Consider the following 21048-nt stretch of genomic DNA (forward strand, 5'->3'; position numbering starts at 1 on the left):
CGTTTAAACATTACATTTATGTTGAGTTCGTCGTAATTTTGTATATGTAATCACGTTCAGTCGTTCATTTTGTTGTGACATTCTTAATGTGGAATCTTTACAGAGGCCAAAAAGACACCATATGTTCATTGCATTAATATATACACCGCCTTTTGTTCTTTGTGGTGAGTTTCATCTTTTCTGTACTTGCTCAAGTAGGATAATATCTCACAATGGAGAACGAGGATGTTGCTCGACGTTTAAGTTGGTGTCTTGTAAATACCTAAAACATTTCTGCCACATCTCCAGCAATGCTAGATGTGAAAACGATAGAAGTACATAAGCTCACTGACCTACAAGCACATAGTCAATTGTGATATTAAGCACCACAAGTAAGCGCCACAAGTTCCCGGTATGCTGTATGGATGATGTGAAATGAACAGTTAATAAATCATAAACACCCATGCTTATTTTTAGATGAAACAATTAAAACAAAAGACGATGATAATATTGTTGACCGGAGGCATGATGAACCTTCAGTGACATGGAAATGCATTTATCGGGAGTGATTTTACCTTTGTTGTTACACAAGACAAGTCTGTATGTTCTTCTACGATGCCGGCAGGTGTCACAATGGACAAAAAACCATAAAAATATTTTCTGAGATTTTAAAGTATTCCAATAAGAGGGAACATTGAAAGTTCAAACAGGTTATGTGAAATTTTGCACTGGATGTAGTTTATTCTTTGCTTACTTAAATACATTTAGAACAGATTGCTTCATATGGTTACAGTGTTTCATCACACTGTTCTGCCAGAGAAGTTTCAGAATACTTCATGATGTGTGACAGTCTTTAAGGAGTAGTATAGTGTTTGTGGTTGGTAGGAATTCCCTCATCACTAAATTCCCTATTCGCTGTAAGATGACATTTCGTACAAATTTGACGTTTCGTCAAAATGTGTCTGAAGTGATTGAAGGGACACCATGAGCTTACTCTTGAGCGATAAACTTTCTTGGGGATAAATACTTCTACCTGACTGGTAGGTGTAACGGAGAAGCAGTGATAGAAAGAGTCTCTTTAGTCGATACCGCGTGAAAGGAGTATCGTTACATAGCGCCCTGGGATCATTAGACCGTCTATTCTCAGGAGGGTAATATTTCAGCCCTTGACTGGGCATGCGAGGGAATATTTCAGTCACAGACATTTCTTGACAATAGTTCAGTTCAGATAATAGTGCTTTTCCCAACCTATTGACAATGATGAGATTTTCAAAGAAAGGATACAGCGTTGTTTTTGCAAATCTTCATACAGGCATTAAAAGTGAAAGCGTTAATGTACATGAAATATGAATCCTTTTCTCATTGCTCGATCTCATGCTTTATCTTCCTACAGTCAGACAGTCTATTGTGAATCATTTACTGAAAACTTCTATATTAGTCAAAGGATGTTGTGATGCCATTGGCTGAAACCTTACGGATAATATTTCCTCGGGTTGAGACTCCCTAAGCACCGGTCGTACGGATAAGCAATGATCAAATGGGTGTCTTAGCCGAAAATAATAGAGAGAAAGGAAAATGGTTTCATGGAGTTCGGCTTCCTTGGACAGGAGGGGAATACTTCAGCTCTTGACTGATAATGAGTTAATGAGTAAAGATGTACAGCCACATATTTCAAACAAGTTTTAAATTCACCATAAATACATGTGAATTCTCTGTCGATGAGAGGTCAAAAACATTCCATAATACTATTCCAGCCAACATGTCCACGCCTTCTTTCCACGGCTGTCTTTTGTCTACATTTTCATGGGAATATAAAAATAAAGATATAGATGAATACGAAATGAATACATGTTTAAACTGGAATCTCTGTATTACAATCCGCAGATAGGAATCGACGCAATAGGTAAAAATCCAGTTTATACATTTAGCCTGGCTGTATATGCCTGTTCTAAGAATATGCTGCCTTTAGAATCGTCAGTGTGCGGTGAAACATGCTTGCCATTTTTATAACAACAGATGTGCTACGTCAAGCTCTGTTCATTAACGGCATATTTTCAAGCAACTCTTGTGAATGGCTAGTGCTATCGACAGGGCTTACCTCTTTTCGAAACCTTGTATCATAGCTGTTTTTTTTATCCATTCCCGCGCTCTTCATATATGTTGTTTCCTTTACACGAAAATGGACCAGTTTCTGAAGATAGTTTGGTCATCCTTTTACACTAACCCATTTTCGCTGTGACTAGTTTGGGAACACACGTGGTAACGTTTTCATATTTTGTACATTCCTTCAGTTCTCAATTTTGCAAAAGCTTCTCAAATTTCCCAGACAGCGTATGACATTTGTTGATGATAACATTAAATCCATTAAAATAGCCTCTTGGTCCCAGCAGTATATATTATCATGAAACTATACATTGTGCAGTGGCCTTTGTGCCTGTACATTATCTGAATGCAAGAACAAGTACGTGTCTAAGACTCATGCTGCAATACTCTCCAGCAACTTTTGCCCAGTTTCCTTGGGTGATAAAATGTTGGTGAAAAATGAATACTTACACTAGGTGTTTCCAAAGAAGTGACGACATGACAGAACAGTTTTGAGTGTTTTAGTACAGGGGACGATTGAAAATATAAAATGCTGGTGTTGATGGATAACATTGGGCAGGATATTCTCTTGCTTGCTGTTGATCAATACACACGCGTCATCTCTAGTGAAAGTTCTCACTGAATCCCCATGTTGAAGTCAGAGTGCATTATAGAACTGCATAGATCAGTTCGAAATGCAACGTTTGTTGCACAGGCGATAGAATGCATTGTTCATTCTTTTCTTTATAAGAGATATACATCCTACTGACAAATGTGTATGTAATGTCGGCGTATACATCATACATTGCATAACAGAAAAAGGTGAAAGCGAACGTCGGACAGACAGAAAAAGGTGCAAGCGAACGTGGCAGAATCATTAAATTTATTGAGCAAACGTACGCGATATGTACATGTACATGCAGAAAGGTGTATTAAATAGATAAAACATTAAATTCATCTTCTATAACGCCACAACATTTCGTGCATTCTCTGTTAACATTCCATCTGGTTCGACCTGAGTTTCACAAGAAATAGGCAGAATGCTGTGAATTTACGGAAGGTTCTTCCTGCTGGTCTACTTAGTAATGTATTTTACTGGCCATTATCATACAAATGTCAACCAAGTAAACAAACTGGAAACTATGAAACTTAAAACTGATTGAAGATAAATGCTACTTTTTTGTCCATTATACCTATCACAAAATGAAAAATATGTTGTGAAGATTATGTGAAAAAACCTACATGTTCATTGTTGTTAACAAATTCAAATGTAAAGATCCTTAAAGATTTTTGAATTTTTAGTACTTGTGCCTACACTTGTAGGAATAATTTGATAACTGAATGATTAAATCAGTAAGTTCCACAGGATATGATTTAGTGTAGCGACGTTACCGACCTAAATCAAACTCACTCACTCAGCCACACACAGCGTGGGTCGGTGAAAAACTAGTTTTGGAAATGTTCGTCAAGCTGAATGTTTCTACGCATCTTATATGACATGTAGCCAGTGTTTCTGGCTGAAATTCAACAACGGAAAGAAATGGGAAAAGGGAAAAGAAATTGAAAATATTTGGATATGTTCCAAATGCTGAATGTTTATAAACAATTATAATGATATGTAGCTAATGTTTCTGATATTGTAACATGCTGAAATTGCTATGCTTTGATGTTCGTTTGACATTGGCACATATTCCAACGCATAGTGACTGCACCATTCAATGTGACTGACATTTAAGGATACCCCAGAGTGTATAACCTGTCCTTTCATTAACTGCTAAGGCAATGTTTGCTTTATAATCTGATTACAATCAATTTGAAGCTACACTACAATTCTACAAGGACATATAACGTTCGACATGTTGAATGTTTCTAACCAATTATTGTGTCATGCAGCCACAGTTGATATTGACACGCGTTAACATTTGTTTTCTTGGGCGGTTTGTATGAAACTGTCTCATATTTCGTAATAGTGACTGCACCACTTTGTGTGACTGTCATTTAAGGATATCCCAGAGGGTTTAACCTATCCTTTCCGGATCCACCGAGAGGGTTTTCCGAGTCAAAGATGCCGCCGTAGAGTGCTGTGTTTAGTTCTTTTCCCCGACATCCATGTTCTTGTTGGCTTCTATTGCTTTTCATGGTAACGCAACTACGACAGTTACATGGGAACGGTTCATTCAAAACCATCCTGTGGACACGACAAACGTTGTTTTCGAGATGCATACACTTGGCTGACAGTTGCTGAATCTTAAGGTCGATACAAGTCTGATCCTTCAGCTCACAACCAAAAACCTATTCTTCTGAGAAAATAATACACTATGTTATAAAGACACAAGAGAAATAACAGCAAACACATATGGAAGTGGATCATGTATTGCATAAAATTATATTATTTCCTTATATACTCTTGAAGAAAAGTAGGGGAACTCTATTTATATACGATTGAAAATATTTAGATTTATCGGAGTCAATCAATGGTGAATGTTGTGAGTGTGCATCACCATTTGCACTTCCTTACAAAAATAGCTATTTGGAATGTAGTCGCTTTTGAAAGATGATTGGTGTATGACATGTGATTTGCATGTGTACGATGTTCATGTTAAAACAAAACGACTAGAAACAAACACCAACAAATGTGTGATGCAAGATGAGTGTCAAAATTATTATTCTAAGTGATTTCTTGACCGTCTTGAAAACCGTCAAAATCAACAATGGGACCCCATGCACGTGTATGGGGCTACTGCGTTGTGCACCTGCATATCGTGTGCTGTGTTTATGGGTGGTAATAGAGGGAATTGGTGGTGCGTTCATAAGATGTCTGTACTGGAAACGCTTGTCAACGTTAACACTTCCTATCCAAATTGAAAGTTCAGGTTACCCTACATTTTATATTATACAATAATATTAGTACAATTGATGTAGAGATTGTGGTCACAATTCGTTAAATGCATACCATGAACTGGATTGTCTTAATCAACTGAGTCAGTGCCTTAAGTCATCCATCGCCCAGGCGACATCAGAGAGTACATCAGAGAGTACAAGGTGTCAGACAGTGCACTATGCAGGTAAGCACCTATCGGGTTTAACAACAGTCATTTTTCAACCGTCTGTCTGTGCATGTGGCCAGACAACAAGCAGAACATTGATCGCCGATGATTTAAGTCAGACCAAGTCGGTATCAAATGTTGCAGGCTAGAGCTTAAGAAGGTGTATATAAAGATGGTCCAGCGAGCCTGAACCACATTCAACCATGCATTTCAATCACGTTGCTGTCAAGTATACGTAAGCAGGGCACGGTATCTCGAGAAGATGCCGTGATGCATGATTGCATGTGAAAAACTATTGGCTGTGTCATGCGCCAGGTGTGGTATCTGAAACGGTAAGAAGCTATGAGCAACATATGGAAATATGCGAAAGATCACACACAAACTATATCCCTTGGACGGTCAGTGAATCTTCCCTCAAATATATGTGTTTTTTGTCAAGGCCATGGTGATAACCATCGATTTCTTGTAAAAGTCTGCAAGTGCGGAGTCACGAAGGTGGTTGTTTTCTCTCCCATGCTTGGCAGTGAAAGGATGTTGAACGTGCACAAACTACATAAGACAACACGGGAATTACATGCCCCTTCTGGCATCACCCTTTACCTATCCCTCACAAAGCTCCCTTGCCAAAGTATGTTGACATGAATATCCTTTATGAATTTTCTGTGTTAATCAAAATTTTCTTTAACCTGTGATGCCCTGAACTAGTATCAAACCGGAAATAGAATAGCACCATTATGGCTTTGAGAAATCAGTCCATTAATGTGTCAGCGGTTTCACTTAAATACCAAACTGGGATTGCCCAGTATCGAATCTCCACTCGCGTTGGGCAAAACGGTGGTGTTTGTTCACTCAATTGGACGACAGCGCCTATGAAGATTGACCATAATCTTTGGAAGTTTACTTATTGAAACTAATTTCTGTTTGGTGGGGTACTGTAGCATACTGTGCCTGAACATGACAGGTCATCAAACAGGAAAATTTGAGATAGAAATACATGTCTGAGGCAGGAACATAACTCCTAGACAACGTTACGTGAGCATTACTGCAGCTAGCTTGTTCGATATATTAACATAAGACACAAAATTTATTTCACTTCACTTCAACAACTGGGTGAGTGTGTTCATCCCTCGGTGTCACTTTTGATCCTTCACTGTAAGTTTGCCAATCATTTTGTGTTGATGTAACATTTTGTGTTGATCATTGTGTTACTGTCCATTCTGATGTTTCAGCGTGTTGATCATTTCATTGCCTTTATGTGTGGTGATCCTTCTGAGACAGATTGTTGATCTCGCTTTCAGTGAGACTTTTACCCTGTTTGAGAGAGAGAGAGTTGATCCTATTGTGTCTCTATGTCAACCTTCTATGTGACATTGTTAATCATGTCGGATGGAGACGTAAAGCAGATGTAGAATTTATTAAAACTTTAGAATTTCAGTACTGAGTGGGGGAGAATAGAGATACGTTTGTGGTTTGGTACTATATCTGTTATAACAGTGCTAATGGAATGCTCAAACAGTGATCTCTCGACTCCTGGTTTCCTTGAGACGTCATGTGCAGGTACCTACTGATATGATGCCTGCTATATCGCAAGTGATATAAAGCATATCACTACAATAATAACTATTTCGTATTAATAGACTTTAGCCAGCACCAAGCTGCAGGCTTTTACTCACGGGCTCTGGGGTATGCCAGTGGCTAAAGCGTTTGCTCATCTCACCGAGAGCCTGAGTTCAATTCTCAACATGGATACATGATGTGAATCCCATTTCTGGTGATATTGATAGGATATTGATTAAAGTGGAATAAATCTAACTCGCTCACTAACTCAGTTAAGATGCTTAAGTAGACCTCTAAATCCAATATCCCACCGATTACACACGTATCAATTACATCCAGGCAATATCTGTCTTAATTAATCAAGGTAGTTCAAACCATATTTCAGTTTCCTCTGACCTATTATGCATTTATGTCTGTGGAAATTTATATATAGAGAGAGAGGACACCACTATGTGCTCAGTGATGCAAAAAACATTTCGCATTTAATCGGGGCGATGGGGTAGTCTAGTGGTTAAAGCGTTCGCTCATCATGCCGAAGACACGCGTCCGATTCCCCAAAAGGGTACAATGTGCGAAGCCAATTTTCAGGTGTCCCCCACCGTGATATTGCTGGAATATTGCTAAAAGCTGCGTAAAACTAAACTCAGTCGCATTTAATCTTATATGTTACATTAAGTCATCTGTTATTCTAGATAAAGTACGTTAAGCTTCTATTTCCTCGACACTAGACCATCTGGTTACAATGTGTGAAGCTGATTTCTGGTGTCCCACACTGGAGGTGTTGCTCGAGTGCTGCTAAAAGCGGCGTGAAACCATATTCAAGGTTTTGAACATGTCTGCACCATGGGGGGCCATGTAAACTATAAACTGCTATAAACATTCAACCTACTGCTTATGCTTAAAATGTGAATTATAAAACAGAAAGTAGGTTTACATTCGACTGGACGTTGGTGTTCGTAAAGAAGTAGAGTTTCCAATTCCAAAGACTCACGATTCAGCGTTCCCTTTAGGCGTTGTTGAAAGTGCATCGTCTAATGGAGACCCGGGTCCCTTAGACCATCTCAGCAGGGAACTATTTCAGATGTAGACCAGCGATATGAAGATCCAATTTCAAAGACATTTCATGACAATCCTTTAGTCGATTAAATCGTGCGTTACAAATCCCGAGAAAGGTTGTTCAGTGTATTTTTGTAACCCCTCAAATGGGAATAAAAATACCGGTATTTTAATGTCAATATTGATCCCACTGTTACATTCACGTATATGCGCACCACAATGCCTTCAAGGGTGAATGATTCACTCATGTTTTATGCCGCTGCAAAAATATGTCTTGATATGAAGAGATGGTTGACTAGTAGATCGTTGATCGAAGACATTCCTTTTTTTTCAAATAGTTTTACAGAAAACTAAATATGAAATACATATGATCTCCATTAGTTCATGGTGAGGTGGGAACAACAGTCGATAGGCTTCGGCGTTTGACTTTTACTGAATGATATGAGAATATCGCATTACTTTTTTGAGAGGCATTTAGAAGTTGGAGTAAGGAAGAATGACAATATATGGACGAACAACTTGTTTATTGCTATGGGAGTGACGTTCCGGTGTAGGTTCTAACCCCGTTATGACTTGCTTGTTTGATAACTTGCTTGATAACGGTGTTAGAACCTACACCGAATCGTCACTCTCATAGCAATGAAGACGTTGTCATCCTTCCTGAATATCGTATTACTTAAAACCTAGACGAACCCTTCAGCCAGAATCCTTGTTTTAATTTGGCCCAGTAAAAATTCGATTTACCGTGCATGAAGAAACAGATCAGCAGACAGGAAAAGACCATTGGTGCCCATGGGTGTGTCTACTTCTTGTCTGATTGTCAGAGTTATTTCACCTTATTTAGTCTGTTATTTTCTGGGTCCATGTTATTATAAGTAGTGTCTACTTCGCAGTGTGACTAAATGCACTCTCTACATTTGAAACTGCAGTCTGGAGGGTGTGCTTCTTGTACAGGCGATATCATGCACTCCCTTGAAAGGCATTTTAAAAGTTGTGTAGATGAAGGAAAACCAAGTTCTGTGGATAGTCAACTCATTGCAATAAAGAACTGGACTATCCGCAGGACTTCGTTTTTCGATTCCATGCAGTATTCACCCTCTTCTTGACAGGTTAATATTAAATCAGCAGACAATATGTTTGCAGTCTCAGATCGTGAATCATGACTCGTACAAAAACGGCTGAAGCGAAGTCAAACTTGCAAACTTGACAAAATATTAGTCGAGGAAATATCTAAACACACAAGTTCTCATTCTTATTGCAGGGGTTATAGGCAATCACACATTGTATGAATATGCGTCGTGACGTCTTTGAAGCAATTTTATATCTTAAAATATACAAAACATATTTATGAAAGTGATTTCCAGATATGCATTTTGGTGGTAGTTGGCAATGGAATTTTGAAGTTTCATTGTGTATGTGTAATCAGTCAATCAGGAAACAGTAGTGCGGTAATGGGCGTGGATTATTCTCCGGTGTTTGAAAAAGATAAACGCACAAAAACGAACCGATCACTAAAATGACCTGCAATCTAGTTATTTACATATTGACACAATGCCGCTTGCCCAAAGGTGTATTCTACCACTGCATTTTGGCAAATATTTCTAACACATTCTTGAAATATTCACCTGTATGTATTGTGAACATAATAAAAGAGGCTTTTCCATTGGCAATTTGTGTTCGTCAAAATTCTTCTTTTCGTCTTCCTTGGCGGCGCACTTTCTTCAATTCTCCTCTTGGATTTTTATAACCACGTTTCTCTAGCATACACCCCGAAACGTCATGTTGTTCGCAATAAAGAAGCTGAGATCCATACATCTTGCTTTTCTTATGCTTTCTACTTCTATATGTCCTTCAAATATTTCATGCTTCTCTAGTTCGGCTGGATCTCTCAAAATGCAAGGTACAGAAGATATGGCTATATCCCAAATGTCCTCCTCGCCTCGTTCTTACGCTTGGGAATGTAAAGAAGTGACACTTAATCTCATTTAGGACACGCCACGAACACTGTAATACTGTAACGTAGGTATTCACTCCAGTAGAACTGGTAGGGCTAGACACACCTTTTCGCCAACACCATGTATCATACTGTTTCGTAGTAATTCGTGAATACATGCTTTGCCCCCTGGCTGGTGACAATCATTGGATTGTCTGGTCCAGACACGATTTGCTGCTGTTAAACCGTTCAAAAAAAATATATTCTCATGGTATAGTCACATTTCTCTATTTCTTTTGAGAGATTTGTAATGGATGTGGAAATGGTTTGTTCGTGTAGATGAATGCACTTTAATCAGAGAAATACCGACGTCTAGACGCTCTGGCGAGGCTGAGATTTCAATATTCATACAGAGTAAATAGATACACTCTGTTTTCACATTTACACATTTTTAAGAAACATATATGTATCTAGGTTTCTAATTTACACTCAGATACTCATGCTGGATTTCCAATGTAGAAATATGGGTTTCATGCAGATTCAGGCGCATGAAATTGCATTCTAAATCAAACCTCGTCTGGTTTCTCGGGTTGAGACCTCTTTCACGCATCGAAGTGTTGCTATTGGCTATTGACTTAGGAATTCGTTATACAGATTTGACCCCGTCTCCTGAAACGCATTATCTTGTCTTCCAGTACCAGACTGGAACAGTTATTAATATGGTTTCCGTATCAAACTAAGGAGAGTGGTTAACGTATAACACTTGCATCGCTTGATGCTGTCTCGCCCATAGCACCGCTGGAATAATTGCCCAGCGTGGTTTGGAAGTATGTTCGTGACAGCCTGGAGAATAGCAACCATGTTCAAATGACCGTTATTTGGATCGCTACATTTCCCTGGTCAATGGTAGAAACAACAGTACAAACACACCGTCAATAGTAGTCCACGTCAAAGGAAATACCACCATACAATGTATACTTAGGAAACAAAATAAGGGATTGCATAACATTTCATACTGAGACAGATTTTGATCACATAAATCATACAAGCTTGAGTCATTTGAGTTTTTTTGTATAAATTATGAAAGTCGGTATCTGGTATGTCCCCCACGTGTTCTCTCGTGTGTCTGGCAACGTGTGGGCATGCTTCCAGGCAGTGTTCCTATTGTGACCCTCGGGATACGACGCCAATCCTGTCTGAGACATTGGGAGAGATCGTCCAAACACGCCTTTCACGAACCCTTCGACCAAGCACATCCTATAAATGTTCAACGGGGTTATTGTCAGGACTGTTAGCAGCAGTGGCTCTACCCACTGGACGCAGGACTTCGTCACAGTCACACAGTCAGAACCTATCTGACGCCCATCAAGACGGATGAGTTCAGTTCGTTCTGTTGAGGTTCCACAATCGAGATAACACGCTGACAGACTTCTGAAAGTGTATTGCGTCTTCTCGAGAAGAGTGACTGATCTCACTATGCCTATCGCTTGCCATTTGTTAGCTTAAGTCAGATACTGCCTTCCCATTCTGAGCAAAGGTTTACTGCTGACTGTAACGCAGCGAAGCTACCCTTCATACCCGTAGGAGGATGACAAAATTCGAGGTTAACGATTTCCATGCACCATTCTTGGATATGATGCGTTTTGGGCAAGGCTTTGAGTCATGCACAGAAGAAACATAATCAAACTGTCTACTCATTTAGATACCATTCTAAGAGAGATGTCATCCCTTATTTTTTCCATCAGTAAACTTACATACATTCACAGCTGAAGAAATGTCTTTAATTCCGCCTGGAATCTTATCTTTTGAGTGCGACTAACATTCAAAAATACATACCCCAAAGTTTTAAGTTTACATTTCCAGATCCATGAATTTCATGAGTCAGCTGTCTCTGAAAAGAACTGTATTCACTTTCTTTGTCACACCATGAACCTCTGTCTGCTATTCATTCACTATTGGGTTGCCACGTTAAAGCAACGCTGGTGATTCAAGGACAACTATTTATTGAATGAACTTTTTTACAGACACAGCCCGAAGCAACTCGGTCTCCAAGTCGATTAAGTAATGATCTTTAACTCTCAGTGGGTAAACTCACCAAGAAGCCAGGTCTTCCCTCGGGAAATAGACAACATTTTTTGTTGAGAAACGCGGAAGAAATCCAAACATATTTTGAAATTGCATCCAATGTATAGTAACTGACAATTCAGTTACATTTTCACACTTTGAATTGCTGTGTGGTGAACATTCAGGATCTGTATGGTGGATGCAAGAGAGTTATGGTGGATGCAATAGTTATTACGTGGGACAAAACATTAGTCAGTGCAAGGGGTACTTAACTTGCGACAATCATGGGTTACGGAAGACCAATTCCAACCCGATCTTCACGGGCAAAATGGATGTTTTCTCTATCACTAACGGCCGTTGTGTTAGGACTATAAACTCATGTTGCATGTTAGCTACGAAGCTCTCTCAGGTTAAGTGAAGCACAAGATTATATGAGTGATATCTCTTGGTATACTCCTAAATCAATAACCCAGCTAAAATTTAGTTACTCGGGGTCTGTCCCTACCGGTGATATGGGAAACAGTGCCCACAGGACATAATATCCTATTTGAGACGTTTTGTGTCTCATTCTGTTTTCGTGAACCCACTGAACCTGTCAATAATGATACCACGATCTCGTTCGGATGAATACACTCCTTTCAGTGCGAGTTCACAGTTCTATCGGTGTCTTTTCAAATAAAGAGACTGATTGGTACTCTTTGTCCTCAAAGCGAAGACTGTTGATTTATATGATTTTGAATTTGTTGGGATTTTTGTATAGTTCAACCAATGTATTTGGCCACTACAGCCTTCCTATCTGAACATGAACTAATTGTCTTGGCATAACTGTTGCATATGTAGTACCTGTCTGACTCTCATGTCGAAGTTAACCAATTCGAACTAAACAGTCGGGCAAAAGAAACTTATCACTTGATGTTATGGCTCACGAAGAAGACACCATTACATATAAATATTGTTTATTATACAACATTTAACCATTTACCAAGCATGAAGCAGAATCACCAGTGTCCAGTCGACACTAAACTGGTCATGGAATCAAGTACAAGACATGCGGGGTCCAAATGAAATGTTACCCAATAGCAGATCATTCACAAGATGTGTTACAAGTCACATTACGGTAATGTCCATGTCTTCAGTATAGTGTGTGACGACCCCTTGAATCGATGCATGCCAAAACACCACTCGTCGTGAATGACTTTAGTCGCCGGATGACATCAGTAGGCATTCTGTACCACAGACCCAAGAGACCTTGTTTGAGCTGCTGTCGATTTGCTGGTGTGTGTTGGTAACGGTTCAACAAGTATCTGATGGCAGCTTGGCTGCAATTTAAGATTCTTGCAATGTGACGTTGTAAGGCTCTCATTTCTGCCATACCAATGCCTCTGTCACTTTCGGCTTGGGAAAGCCTTGGCATTTCTGTGATGTTTTTTTTCTGATACTGCATGGTTGCACTGTTCCACACCTGTATCGACGCAACAGTTCTGCACAGGTATTTTCAGTAATGTCCGTTTATGCTGTGTTTTTTTTATTTTTTCAAGCCAGCACGAAATTTATTTAATCACGGACTGATGCCTTGCTTCTCAACCACAGAAGTTGTTTTTCCGAAAGTTTTCTGAAAACATTTCACTTTATGGCAGTACCTGTAATTGCTAAAACGTTAAAAGTGATAAGTGTATGATATTTGTTCCTAATAGCTGATTGTTAGGTGCCATGTGAAGAGGTGTTCCTTTTGCAATATGGCTTCCTGGAATCTCGCCATTTGTTAGGTATTAGATGAGTGCTTACAGATATATTTACAACCGTACGGCCTCTATCAACAGACATGCTTACCGACCGTAAGTAAGAATGCTCTCATCACTAAATTCCTCATTTGCTGCTACTTGTCTTTGTGTCTAAACATGTCTGATATGATTGAAGAGACGCGATCATTTTCTTTGGTGATAAGTACTTCCATCCGACCAATTGGTGTTACGGAGAAGCAGTGACTGAATGAATCTCTTTGGCCGATAACGACAGAGTGAAAAGAGCATCCTTTGATGGAGCCCTGGGTACATTAGACAATATCTTCTCAGAAAGGGCGTGTTTCAACTCTTGACTGGGCAAGTTAATCATGCGTTCCAGGACATACTGGCGATTTTTTAAAAGAAAGTATATCTCGGATTCATGGTCATTTTTACACTCGTGCTGCAATAATCTCCAGCAATGAGAGATGAACATAGGTAATTTTTTTAAAAAAACATCGGGCATTCTCCGCTTCTATTTAACAGCATATTTGGTGAAAAATGAATACATGGATCACAGAAGATCAGCCACAACTCTATAGTTAGTTGTTTGCCAAAAAAAGAAATCACGATATTACAGAACAGTTATGACTGTTTAAGTAAAATGGACAATTCCACATCGTATGAAAATATGAAATGCTGGTAGTGATGCATAAAACTTGACATTGTCTTCTCTTGATGTTCATGATCAATACACACGGTTCACCTCCAGTGAAACATGTCACCGTGTCCCCATGCTGAAGTCAGAATGCATCATAGAACAGTATACAAAGTAACATTTGTTGTATAGGCAGTATCATGCATTATGGATCCAGGTCTTCTACATCCAACTGACAAATGCATTTGTAGTGTCGGCTAATATAATGTAAAATGCCTATCAGAGAAGGTGAAAGTCAACGTCAGAGAGACAGAAAAAGGAAATGAACGTGTGGGGAAACGTGAAAGATATGTATAAACATAAAGATACATATAATAAATAAATATGAAAATCATCTTCAATAACGCCGCAACATTTCTTCGTACATATTCTCCTCCATCTCCTCCGACTTATGTACCATGTACCAGAAAATACATCTACACAGAATATTGTCAAATTACGAAAGGCCCTTCTTCATGTTTCATCAAATTACAAAGTTAAATACATTCTAGGTTGTAAATGAGATCTTGATAGAATCATTTTTTCATATATAACCAGCTGATTTCAATTTGTAGATGTGTGCAGTTAAAAATTTTGTTTCCTTGAATGCATAGGGAACTGTTAATAATCTTTTAGACGAAGACAGAGTTGTTTTTGTCAGATATACACACCAGTAGTCTTGAGAAAACCGCCCCGGAGACTTAACGTGTGTAAACTACAATGGGGAAATAGGGCTGTATTTCCATTTCTCGTGCTGAGAACACCTATATTTCTAAAGGTTCCATTTGGAACGTAAAAACTGTAAGACATTGTCTATATGTTTGAACATGCCTCAAATGAAGTGAACGACTACACTGGGTTCACTGGATAATTTCCCGAGGTGATTCAGACTCTCGTATCAGTCGGCATTACGGAACAGCAACGAATGCATAAGTCTCCTTTGGCGATAACGACTGAGAGGGAAGAACATTGCTTGACGGAGATCCGGTTTCTTTAGACAATCCCTTTCTCGGGAGGGGAATAATCTGGCTCTACACTGTCGATGTCTAAGATCTTTCATGACTTTAGTCGAGTTGATCACGCGTTTTAAAACCAAACGGACATCATGCCATCCTCAAAGAAACGTCTCTTGCACCGGAATAATTTTTTGGTGGTTGACCATCCAAAAAAATGATAGAAATATTGCTCTATCAATACAAGAAGGCTTGTACACACAGTACCATTTGAACGTGGATGTCTCTGCATTACATATGGATACATACTTTGGGATTGATCTGTTTAGGTCGGCTAACTTCGTCTGTACGACACAAGGAGAAGACAAAACCCGTGATACGATATGAAATACGTGTTAGTTATATATATAATCTATATATGTATAGGTTATATTGAACTCTTTATCTGAAAATTCACGGACATGGTGACTGAAGGCCTGCTGTATACGTAATTTCAATAGATAGATAGATAGAGAGATATATAGATAGATAGACAGATATGTAGATAGATAGATGATTTTTTGTTTTCACATTTTCATCTTAAAATAAGTATGGGTGTTTATAATAACTATTTAGGCTTAGATCGTTGATTTCATGTCAAACACTACATGTTGCAGACATGCCTTGTATACTTGCAAAACACAATGTTATAGAATGTCAAGAAGATGGTATTAAAACTTCCTCCATATAAAAGATGAGATGTGTTCCTACTTGAGCACACAGAGGAGGGATGAAAGCATCACCGACAACAATAGGTGATATATCTACTGATTTGTTGAACACAAGGTGTCTCTTAGGACAATGTTCAAATTCCACTGCAATAATTTTATAGCAAACTGTAAGCGAGAACGCGATATTTGGTGCAATAATTATGCGAAACTCAGTTGAATATAATGTTTAAATGTGATCAGTTGTGAATATAACCAAAGCGTCACAGACAGAAATCTGAATAAGGATGAATGAGGCGATGAGCGTAAAATTTAATCACACTACTACCATCAAGGTTCTAGATTGGAAAAAACACAACTGACGGTTACAGTTTCGATTCAAGACTCCCGTGTGATAATGATAAATAAGAGTAGTTAGGGTAACGTATGACAAAACTCTGCCTCATAGATCAACCGCGTCTCAAATACAACAAGACATGTGATACTTTAACACTGTCCACCGCTGTCCACCACAACAGTGTGATCGATCTCCCCCTACCTGATTTGTTAGAATGAAACACTTCATCACCTACAATCTAAATTTCATGCATATGTCATCTAACGTTTACTCTGGAAGCTGTATTAACAACAAACAAGCATCCCATGCATTGATATCGTTGAGTGAAGACCAAATAGCCAACATAGGCGCATGTCTCTCTTGGCAACAGCGTTAGAAGGACGTAGAGGTGTTTATTACCTACGGAGGCGAACATATTTTTCATACGATACTCGTGCCTATATATCGGCTTATCCCTCGCTCTCATACTATGATATGGGCACTCATATTATATCCTCTATATAGATCCAACCCTATAACCCTATAACTGTATAAAAGGAAAGGAATGAAACGACGAAACCATCCCCCACAGTCAAAGTTAGATTTCACCACGCAAAATACTTGTACGGCCCCGCCGAGGACAAAGGAGCGAACGTTAGACGATTTCCCTATAAAATGAGCTATCAATGGTCACAATCGAATCATTATTTCAAAAGTTATCTTCCACTACCCGCCGAAAACAGCTCCTCCGCAATTCCAATTCATAATCATGGATCAGCCATGACAGGGAAAACTCATCTTTTTAATTCGTATATTAATACCAACGACGTTAACAGCAGCTATGTTGGACTAGATTCGACAACAGCATTCCACGACTCTAAAAACTTATTGCAACATGTACATATTATTTCCTCAGATGACCTTGACATTCAGGTGACATTGAATGAGCATTTTCTAAAATTTCACCTTACCAATTTACTGTTCTGTACATCATCCAAAATAGAAGGAATATTCCAAGGAGTATGTTCATATATTCATCAAAGTTCATATTTGGCGCCCATTAGCAAACAGACAAAATCTTACTGTACAGTTTATTTTTCACCAATCGGATGGGCCGAGTTATTTTGTGCTGATCTGCTCAGGTCACTTGAACGTCATTATAGTAAAACTTAGTTAAAACATTCTATCGTCATGTCGAAACCTCGGTTTTCGCTTGTTTCAAGTCCTGCGTAATCTCTCTCTCTCTTCGTTTTAAGGATAGACTATTGCTAAACATATAATTCATATTCATTCATAGTGTTAAAGAATCTTCTTCTCAGTCACTTTGAATATTAGTCTGACCAACGTATTATCCATGCCATTAAAACAATGGATTATCCAAGGTCCAAAACACAAAGTGTGAAACCCCTACCAAATACATCACCAGCCAACGAGAATTTGTAGTTTGGCTAGTACTCGCCAAAAGTTAAATGACTGAATACTTTCTTCAAACTGTACAACTATAGAAACTAGCGATATATTATATAACATCGATGTTTTTTGGCCTGAGAACCTTCACCAGGAGTGAGTTTACCCTTGCATGTGCATAATACATAAAACAAACGTCGTGGCTGGGATTTTTAAGAGGGAAAATTGTAAAGTCAGTTGTTCCTATGAATGTAATTTATTCTTTGTTGACTTACATACAGCCAGAACCAATTGCTTCGTGTAGACACAGACCGCCTCTGTGGTGTAGTGGTTTGAACGTCTGCCCAGACGGCGAAAGGTCGCAGAATCGATCAAAAACCGCGTCATATCATAAGACGATAAAATATGGTACTTGTTGGTCTCTACCTGGCGCTCAGCAACTATGGGTACAACAAGGACTGGTCGACTCGGAGTGAGCATAATGTGTCTGAGTGGAGTATTCATGCTTAGGTTATCTGAGTGAACTAGTGCTGTAAAACCAGCGGAGGTCTGGGCTAGTACATGCAACTACACATGCACAGTTGCATGCGAATGAAACCTTCTTAGGTAAGACGTTAAACCCCATTTCACCTGACCTGGTGTGCTTATAGAGCTAGCTGTTTGATCACACTCAACTGCCAGAGAGATTTTATATACATCAGCATGTGTAACACTCTTTAAGGAAGTAGACCCATGAAGGTCCCGGGGTAGAACAGGCCTTCAGCAACCCATGCTTGCTATAAAAGGCGACTATGCTTGTCGTAAGAGGCGACTAACGGGATCGGGTGGTCAGGCTTGCTGACTTGGTTGACACATGTCATCGGTTCCCAATTGCGCAGATCGATGCTCATGTTGTTTGTCACTGGATTGTCTGGTCCAGACTCGATTATTTACAGACCGCCGCTATATCGCTGGAATATTGCTGAGTGAAGCGTAAAACTAAACTGACTGACTCACTCACTTTAAGGAAGTAGTACTGTGTTTGCAGTTTTAGTGCTTGGTAGGAATTCCCTCGTAGACCGAAACTCATGCTCTTGACCAGTGGATTGTGTGGTCCAGCCTCGATTATTTACACATTGTCGTCATGTTGTTACTGCTGAGTGCGGCTGAACCCAAACTCATTCACTCACTCATTCACATGTATCATGGTTACGATGAAAAAATAATTTTTGAATATTTCTACACATTTTATATGACATGTAGCCAATGTTTCTGGGTTTGAAACACACTGCAATTGCTTTATTTTGCAGTTTGTTTGAGGCTGGCACATATTCCGACACATATTCACTGCACCACTCAGTGTGACTGACACTTGAGGATACCCCAGAGGTTTTAACCGAGACGGGTTTCGCGAGTCAGAGATGCCGCTGTTTGAGAACTGTGTTGAGTTCCTTGTCACGGCATTCACGTTCTAGTTGGCATTTATTACTTGTCGTTTTAAAGCATCCTGTGTCATTCATCAACCAGGGGGTGGATTCACACATTTTGCACATCAAGAAACATCAAATAGTGCAAGGAGCATGTCAACAGCTATCTCTCTATGTATGTGGTCAGACAATAGATAGGACACTGATCTGTCTGACCATGAGTTTCACATGCTGTAGGTCAGAACTTCGAAAGATACATAAATATAGTTGGCCCTGAGGTCTTCAACTACGTACAGCCTTGAATTTCAATCATTCTAAGATGTTGCTGACAAGCCTCTCGGGCGCGGTATTTCCAGTAGATGCAAGGAGCATGCATGCATGCAAAAAACCATCAGCTGTGTTAAGTAGAGCGGGTGTAGTATCTGAGACCATAAGAAACTGCTTAGCAACATCTGGAAAAAAGCAAAAGATAATTTCATACATAAACCAGCCTTCTTCAGGATGATGAATAATACTTAAAACATGGAAACATCTCTCCTGAAATGTATCTGCCCCTAGTCAAGTTCATGATGGTAAACATCGATTCTCCCTACAAGTCTGTTTTTGATGATACGCGGAGGTAGTTGTTCTCTCTTTAAATCATGCTTGGAGATTAAAGGGTATTTTACGCGCAAACCTACACAAGAACACATATTAGAAAGCATTATATGCCTCTTCCGCCAAACATCACTTTTTACCTAACTTTTTACAAAAAGGCTGTTGACGTGAATATTTTTTGCATCATCGTGTCCACCAAAGCTTGCTTAACCTGTGGTATCCTGCACAAGTATAAAACCGAAAATAGTATGAGGCCATTATGGGTTTGAGAAAATGAGTCCATTTTTGTGTCAGCAGTTTCACTTAAATACCAAACTGGGATTGCCCAGATTCGAGTCTCCATCACCTTGAGGCAAAACGGAATGTTTGTTTATTCACTGATCGATAGCGCATGTAAAGAGCGACCACAATCTCTTAAAGTCCGTAGAAGATGGATGTTTACATATTCAGTCAATCTAAAAAGGCATCTTGTTATTTTTTGTTTAACCACACAAATCCGACTCCGCTGTAAGTAATGTTTTGGTGGGTTGACAAAGGATCAAAACTTTCTAGTTCCAGACAACTGTTATTACGGTGTACGTATCAACATTAGACACAACAACATTTGGCTTTATTTCACACCTTCTGTGTCATTGGGTGCGTCAGCTGTGTGAGTTTATTGATCATTCTGTGTCATTTTTTATTCTTCTCTACCAGTGTGTCAATAATTTTGTGTTGATGCAATGTTTGTTGTTGATCCTTCTATTACTATACAGGGAACGTTGTCTAAGCCGTCACCCATTGGGACTGAAGAAATAATCCGGTTTCGACAAGGAGCCGCAATGTACAAGCCACGGATGGGACTGAGATTTTGTGGTGGTGCCTCACTGGATAGATACCGGTTTGACAGCTTCCACGATATATCCCTCTGTTTGTGGAGGTGTTTATCCTTCAGTTTCAGAGTGTTGATCATTGCATTTAAGTATTTTCATCCTTCTGCGTCAGCGTATTACCCTTTCTGGGGTGTTGAGCTCGCTTTCCGTGGGACTTGTTCCTATCTCTGTGAGAGCTGATCGATCCTATTCAGAAATTGCTATTCATATTGGTATGAAACGCTCATGCAATACTGTGTTCAGTTCCTTGTCACGGCATTCACGTTATAACTGGCATCTATAACTTGTCGTTTTAAAGCATCTTATCTCGTCACATTCTCACTCAGTATGAAGACCTGAGTCCGATTTACAGCATGGGTACACAGCGTGAAGTCTATCTCTGGTGTCCGTGTCGTGACTTCAAGAATATTGCTGAATAAACTCACTCACTCACTCACTCTTTCGCACAGCAGTTAACATGTTTAATTACAGAGACCCTCCAGGATCCAATATCCCTCCGATTACATCAGTACAAGTTACATGCTGGCAAAATCTGTCATAATTAGTCAAGTTCAAATCATGCTGACATTTCAGTTCTTGGGATCTGCTATGCGTGCCTGTGTCTGTGGAAATGAGAACATTACACGGAGACAGATGACACCAGAATTTGTTCAT

The sequence above is a fragment of the Haliotis asinina genome, chromosome 1 (genome assembly GCF_037392515.1).
Source record: "Haliotis asinina isolate JCU_RB_2024 chromosome 1, JCU_Hal_asi_v2, whole genome shotgun sequence".
Classification (NCBI taxonomy): Eukaryota; Metazoa; Mollusca; class Gastropoda; order Lepetellida; family Haliotidae; genus Haliotis; species Haliotis asinina.